Genomic DNA, 7,103 nt, shown 5'->3' with positions numbered 1-7,103 from the left:
TCAAATGCCTAAGACAAGACATCTCTCCAATCGGACTTAATAGATGACATATTAGTCTTTCAATTGGTTTGTTCATTTTTTATTAGACTAAGGATGTAACAGCCCAAAATTTACCCTAGTCGGGAAGTGGTTTCGGGACCACAAAACCGAGTCATAAAAATAATTAATTTCCATATTCTATGCTTATTATGTGTGTACATGAGTATGTGGAAGTTTCATTCTCCAATTTTGCCAATTGTATGAGAAATTATTAAATAGGGATCGATATGAGACATGGTGAAAATATGATAGGCTAATTTAAAATGGTCTATTAATGCATGTTGTGAAAATGATGGGTTTGCATGTCAAATTACCCAAAATTTGAGCTAGTGGTTGGCCATGCTATGGGTGGAAACATGTTGGGAACATGTTGGCCTAGTGAGGTATGTAGGAAAAAAATAAAATAAGGAGTATGGGTAATAAAGAAAGGAAAAACAAAAAAATGAGTGGTTGTTTCCCCCCCCATTGCCGTGAGCTAAAGAAAGGAAAAGAAAAACTTGTTCATCCTTTTTCATCCTCTTTTGACCGAAAATTCTAAGGGAGGAGGAAGGAGTTCTTGCTTCATGTTTGGTTTGGAAGAGAATTAGGAGGAAGTTTGGCCATGCATGTAACTAGATTGAGGTATGTTTGATATTATTCTTTGAGATTCATGTATATTTTAAGTTGTAAGTTTGAAATCTACCTAGCCATGGTTCAAACTTTGTTAAATGATGGAGATGATATTCGGCCATGCATGTTACATTCTTGGTTGGTATTTTGATGTTTGATGTTGTGGTGATGAGGCATGAAGATGAGTTAAGATTCGGCCTAGGTGGAGTTTGTGTTAATGCCATTGCATGCTAAATATGAAGCTTGTTAATGATGCATGTGATGGTGGATTGATGATTCTTGAATCTCTTTTTTTTTAGCATTTTTGAGTGAGCACATATGTGCATTGGTTGCTAGATGGGGAAGAATCGGCTAGCAAGTTGTGTGCTAAGGCCGAATATAATTTTTGTAGGTTAATGAGTAATGCATGTGCTAAATTGATGGAAAGGGAGAGGATGCTTTACTAGTGTATAAATGATATAAAGATTTTAGAAATTATTTTTGGTTAGGTGTATGTATGATTAGGTATATTCGGCCATATGAGTAAATATATAGATGATGTTAAATTTGATTATGTATAATGGGCCATATAGGGTACACATTGTGATATTAACTTTGATTCTCCATAATTGATCAAGTGGGTGATTAGTAAGGGTGATTGCCGAATATACTAACATACATATGCATGTGTCATTGGATTGTAAATATTTAGCAAGGCGGTTAAACTAGTTGATTTATTGATTAAGCTCAAGGAGTTAAAGGAGGAGAATCGAGCAAAGGCAAAGAAAAGATCATCGAGTAGCCGAGTTGGAACCATCTTACCCAACACAAGTAAGTCATTAAGCATATCTTTGGTATTGATTTAAAGGATCGTAATACCTATACCATTGTGTTTAATGAGATGAAATGTATACAAATGTATATGTAAGTAGAGATGAAATTTGTCGAATGTAAAAAGGAAGTGTTCACGGTCATGAGATTGGCACTAAGTGTGCGGGTTTAAATTGTACAGCACTAAGTGTGCGAGTTTAAAGTACATGGCACTAAGTGTGCGTGGTTGATTATTAAGCACTATGTGTGCGAACCCAATATATATATTTTCTATAAATTATTTACATTAAGGGTGCGACCTTACCGAGTCGATTTTGGACAGCGGAAAAGGTAAGTGTGCGAACTTGAAATGCATGGCACTAAGTGTGTGAGTTTAAAGTGCATGGCACTAAGTGTGCGCGGTTGATTATTAAGCACTATGTGTGCGAACCCAATATATATTTTCTATAAATTATTTACATGAAGGGTGCGACTTTACCGAGTCAATTTTGGACAGCGGAAAAGGTAAGTACCTTGAGTTCATGGCTAATAGGCGCTATGTTTATATTTGGAGTTGAGCTTGGTAAGTTTTGAACCTATGTGACGATTATAGTTGAAGTGACGTACATAAGGTTCATTGTGGAATAGGTGAAAGTTCGTTTAATTGTATGATTATAACGAAAATAAAATGATGTATGAAAGGCCAATGTAGGACTTGGTATGAGATTGAACCATAGGGTTTAAGGAACTATGGTATAGTTTGGTATGGATGGAGTACTTAACCTCATTTCATTGTTTCCTGTTGTGATAATTTTATTAATGGATGGTTGTGGAATGCTTATGGCTTACTGAGTTATATACTCATTCGGTGTTTGCTTGTCACCTATTCTAGGTTTCTTGGACTCGTCTCTTTTTGCGTGATCGTGCCGTCGTCGAAGTCATCACACCGGCTAGCAAGTTTTGGTACTTTCTTCTTAGTCGGCTTAGGAGAACATTTCGGCATGTATAGGCTATTATGTTGTGTTTGAACTTTGGTATGTAAACTTTTAGCCATGCGAAAATGGCATAAATGTTCGGTTGGGTTTGGTTTCATAACGTTAGGTCGTAAATCTTGATAATTCGACCTTTTTATGCCATATGTCATGGTTGATTATTTTGGTGTTAAAATTCATGATATGGCAATAGTGTAGTAGGGGGATGTTTGACAATGATTAGCCTTTGGCATGGCTAGTCATGATCATAATTTGTGATATGTATGACGAATTACTAGTTAGATCAAGGAGAAATCACGAAATGGGCATAGTTGCTTTCGTAACAGATGCTGGCAGCAGCAGTGACTTGAGATTGATAAATCACTAAAAATAGTAGGAGTGGAATAAATTGATGAATAAACTATGTATTCGAAGCTCGATGAGTCTATTTTCATATAGAAGCAACGAAAAGATCATATAAACAGTATGTTAAGAGATATTCAGGTTCTCGTGAGACAGGGCCAGAACGGTTTCTGGATTCCCTGTTCCGAATTTGGAAATTCATTATAAATTAACCAGAGACAATTAGGAGTCATACCATATATGGATAGATTCCTCTCTGAGTCTAGTTTCTATAGAAACAAACGGCATCAGTATTGAAGCTCTGTGCAGGGAGATATCCAGGTCGTAATGCGCAAAGGTCAGTGTAGTCGATCCCTGTAACATGGGAGACTTTGACTAATAAACTGTACTAATTGGCCCGACCAAAAATTCTAGAAAAAAATATGTAGATGGGCATATGAGTCTAGTTTCAGGGAAAAATCACAAAACCGATTTTCGAGTTGTGAAACTCAAGATATGATTTTTAAAGCGACTAGTACACAGATTGGCAGTGTCTGAGAAATATTTTTATAAAGGGTTTAAAGTCTGTTAACATCTCGTGTTCGACTCCGGTGTCGGTCTCGGGTTCGGGGTGTTACAAAGGACATATTTAGGTTTGTCAACTAATATAAATTGTCTTTTTGTATTACAATCCTATAACAACCTATTTTCAATGGTATCAAAAATGGTAGTTTTGAAACCCCATTCTCCAATGATCGAGTCCGTTAATATTATTATTTAATATTAACGAGTCTATATTAGGGTTGAATTGAGTTTCTGTATGGTAATTTTAGTGATTGAATAGTTAATTAGGGTATAGGGACTTAATCATAAAAATCGTAAAAGTCTATCACGATTGATTTTTAATTGTTATAAGGGTTAATTAGATTTACATCAGGGTTCAAAATGGAAATTTAACCATGTTAATAGTTGGTGGACAACCGATGTATTTTATTAAGTAATTCTTATATTAAAATTATGTTTAAAATAATAAACAAATATGTAAAAGCAAAACAAGGTTTTATTATTTTCATTTCTATCTTCTTCTCCACGATCCCTAACCAAAGAAAACCTAAAAACCATTCTTTTCAACTTCAAGCTATTCAGCTATAATTAGGTAAGCGTTTCTAAATCAATTTATTGTAATTTTTATGTTTTTGAGATACCGAAAGTTTGATCTAGCTAGCCCAAGGACTATTTTATGAAAATGTTAGGGTTTTGAAAAGTTACCATTGAAGGATTCTTGAAGTTTTTAGTGTTAATTTCTTGCATGTTAAGCTTAAATAGTAGTAGGACTAAATTGTAAAATGAAATTTTGATAGTTTTGCTATTAAGGACTAAAATGTAAAATTTGTAAACAGTAGGGAAAAATTATGTTCCATGCTACTATTAAGTTAGCTAAGGATTAATTTGAGATCGGTTTTGAAATCAAAGCTCAAATTTGAAATTTATGATATTTTCGATTTTAGGGACTAAATTGAAATAAATGAAAATTTTGAGAAATTATTATATAGATAAATTGAACTGCTATATAACTTCAATATGTTGCTAAATGATATTTGGAATAGATGATTGAGTTAAAATATGGTTTAGATCAATATTTTCAACAACCAGAAGAGTTACGCGGAAAAATGAAAATTGTTGAATAGTTATTGACATCTAAATTGTTACTGTTTTTCCAGGTAAGTTCATACAATATCATCAAGTTTAAATTGTTGTTGTATTATGTTTAAATGTGTATTTATGTTTTAATAAAAGTTTAATTGGTTATGAGTTAGTACATAAATTGAATATTTAAACTTAATTGAAATGGAATGTTGAGATTATTCTCAATTAACATAGTAAAAGTCTTGTACATGAGGTTATGGGTTGATTCCCAATGATTCTGAGCTCCAACATTTGTTGCAGACTCGAGGATACATGTGACATAGGTTTAGCTTGGACGAGTAACCTGATGTCATTTTATAGGTTTAGCTTGGATGGGTAACCTTACATGTATATTAAGCCTTGGCTAGGCTATTTAGCGTGTGGTTAAAAGTTTAGCCCGAACGGGCAACCTAACACTAATGTATATGATTAGCTTGGTTGAGCATTTGATATTATTTTACCTGTGTACTGAGTTCTTTTATAAGTTTTCATCGAGTAAAACAAAAGATGAAGAGTGTGGAACTATAAAGTTGATGTTGGCATATGTTAGCTCAAAGGATCAACTCGAAATTTCTGATAGGGAAGTTGAATTGGCATTTGAGAAATTGTGATGGAAGCAATGAAAAATATGCAACAAAGAACACAAGGATTTATAGTGGTTCGACTTCAACTGCCTACTCCACTACCTTAGCTCTCCACAACTAAGAATTTTCTCCAAATTCACTAATTTGGTAGCCTTTAAGGATAAGGTTTAACCTTACAACTCCCTTAAGATTTATGCCCAAAAATCTTAAGATTGCATTCCCTTAAGGTTTTTACCAAACCTTAAGAATTAACCCTCTCTCAAGGAGAACAAAAAAGCAAACTAAGAAGTAATCCTTACAATATTAGAATGTTTTCCAATTAAGCATTAATACAAAGAAAACCACTTGAGATAAATGATTACAATGAAAGCTCACAAGTGTATACAAGAAAATGTATGAAAGAATTAAGCTCTTAGGTTGTTTTTATTGATCTTTAAGATTTGCACATGTCTCTTGTTGTTGCTAAACCTTTGGAAGTTGGTATTTATACCGTCTAACTGATTTCCAACCATTTTGGTTGTTGTGAGAGTGAATAGAGCCGTTGGGATGAAAATACCAAATCATTAAATTCACCTACAACAAAAGGTATCGGTACTTTTTCTACGAGTATCGATACTATTAGCATTTAATGTCTGATTCAGTGACCATTAAATTTTGTTTACAACGATACCAAAGGCAATTTATCGACACTTGGTAAAATGTATCAATACTTTTTGTCAACGTATCGATACTTTTTGCGAAAATTGAAAACAAAATATCAATTTGGTATCGATTTTAGAACGGGTATCGATATCTTGAAAACTATTGATACTTGGACAAAAAATATCGATACTTTTTGTTCTGAAGCATGTTAACTTGTTTAAAAATAGTTAAAACATAATTGAAATGTTTGATTTAATTTAAACCATTTCAACTTGGTTTTATCAATTTGTTCAACTTAACTTTTATTCAAAAACACGTTAATTTGTTATATCAAAACATATTACCAAATAAGACTTCTTTTAACATTTTGAATAAAACCACATTCACCGTAGATAAGAAAATTTAAAACCTGTTTTTAAAATTCTTTAAAATCTCATTTAACCGATTTTATGAAATATGATATTTAATATATGAGAAAATATTTAGTACACTGATAGTGGAGTTTTTAGATTTCACAAATAAGATTAGTGGGTTGAAAAATATCTTAGATGAGTATAGTAAAATATTTTAAAAAAAAGGCGACACATGATAATTTTTTTAAGGTTACTTGTAGAATAAAAAAAAGTACACTATCAGTATACCAAATATTAACCCTATATATATGCGTCAATTGCACATATATATTTTGACTAAATATTAACTCTTTCAAATTAAATTAATTATGTGAACATTTTTATATAATTAATTTAACTTTGCGATAGGTTAAATATGTTGGAAAAATCAAAAATAGTGTTTTTGACACAACGAAAGTTTAATTTTTTCTTAAAACCGAGCATTGTAGTATTTATAGAAACAAACCCTAGACCGAATTCTTACCTATTCTTTGAGCAAGGTAGTCTAGGTTGTTTCTTGTTTTTCTACCAAATAATCTTCTCAACTATCTTCGAACCTCGGCTTGTTTTGAGTGTGGGCTCAAACTATATGAACCAAATGACACAGAATAAAAAAATGTGATAAACTTTTAGTGGAAAAGTTAATTTCTCACTATAAGAACCAAAAAACTTTTGAGCTTAGTAGAAAATAAATTTTATTATGTAAATAAATTGTTACTATTTTCTGGCAGGGTAACAATGCTAAAATTGTGTGCCAATTACGTCATCCCACAGTTCCTATTTATAGGAAAAAGTTTACTAGAGTTTTACTTGAACAAGGGGTAATTAATAATAAAATTTTAATAGAAAATATATAGTATTACCTTATATGGAATACTGAGGGGCAGAAGCACACCCTAATAAGCGTTAGGGTTTGTCGCCCTCTCACTCAGGATGGACTTGTTAAACCCATCTCGTGTACTTTGTAGAATTATATGTGTCATCCAAAAACTATTTTCTAGTTTCTAAAATATTATTAATTAATTAAATATTTTTTTGAATTAAATTAT

The sequence above is a fragment of the Gossypium hirsutum genome, chromosome D12 (assembly GCF_007990345.1).
Source record: "Gossypium hirsutum isolate 1008001.06 chromosome D12, Gossypium_hirsutum_v2.1, whole genome shotgun sequence".
Taxonomy (NCBI): Eukaryota; Viridiplantae; Streptophyta; class Magnoliopsida; order Malvales; family Malvaceae; genus Gossypium; species Gossypium hirsutum.
This window is presented reverse-complemented; position numbering follows the sequence as displayed.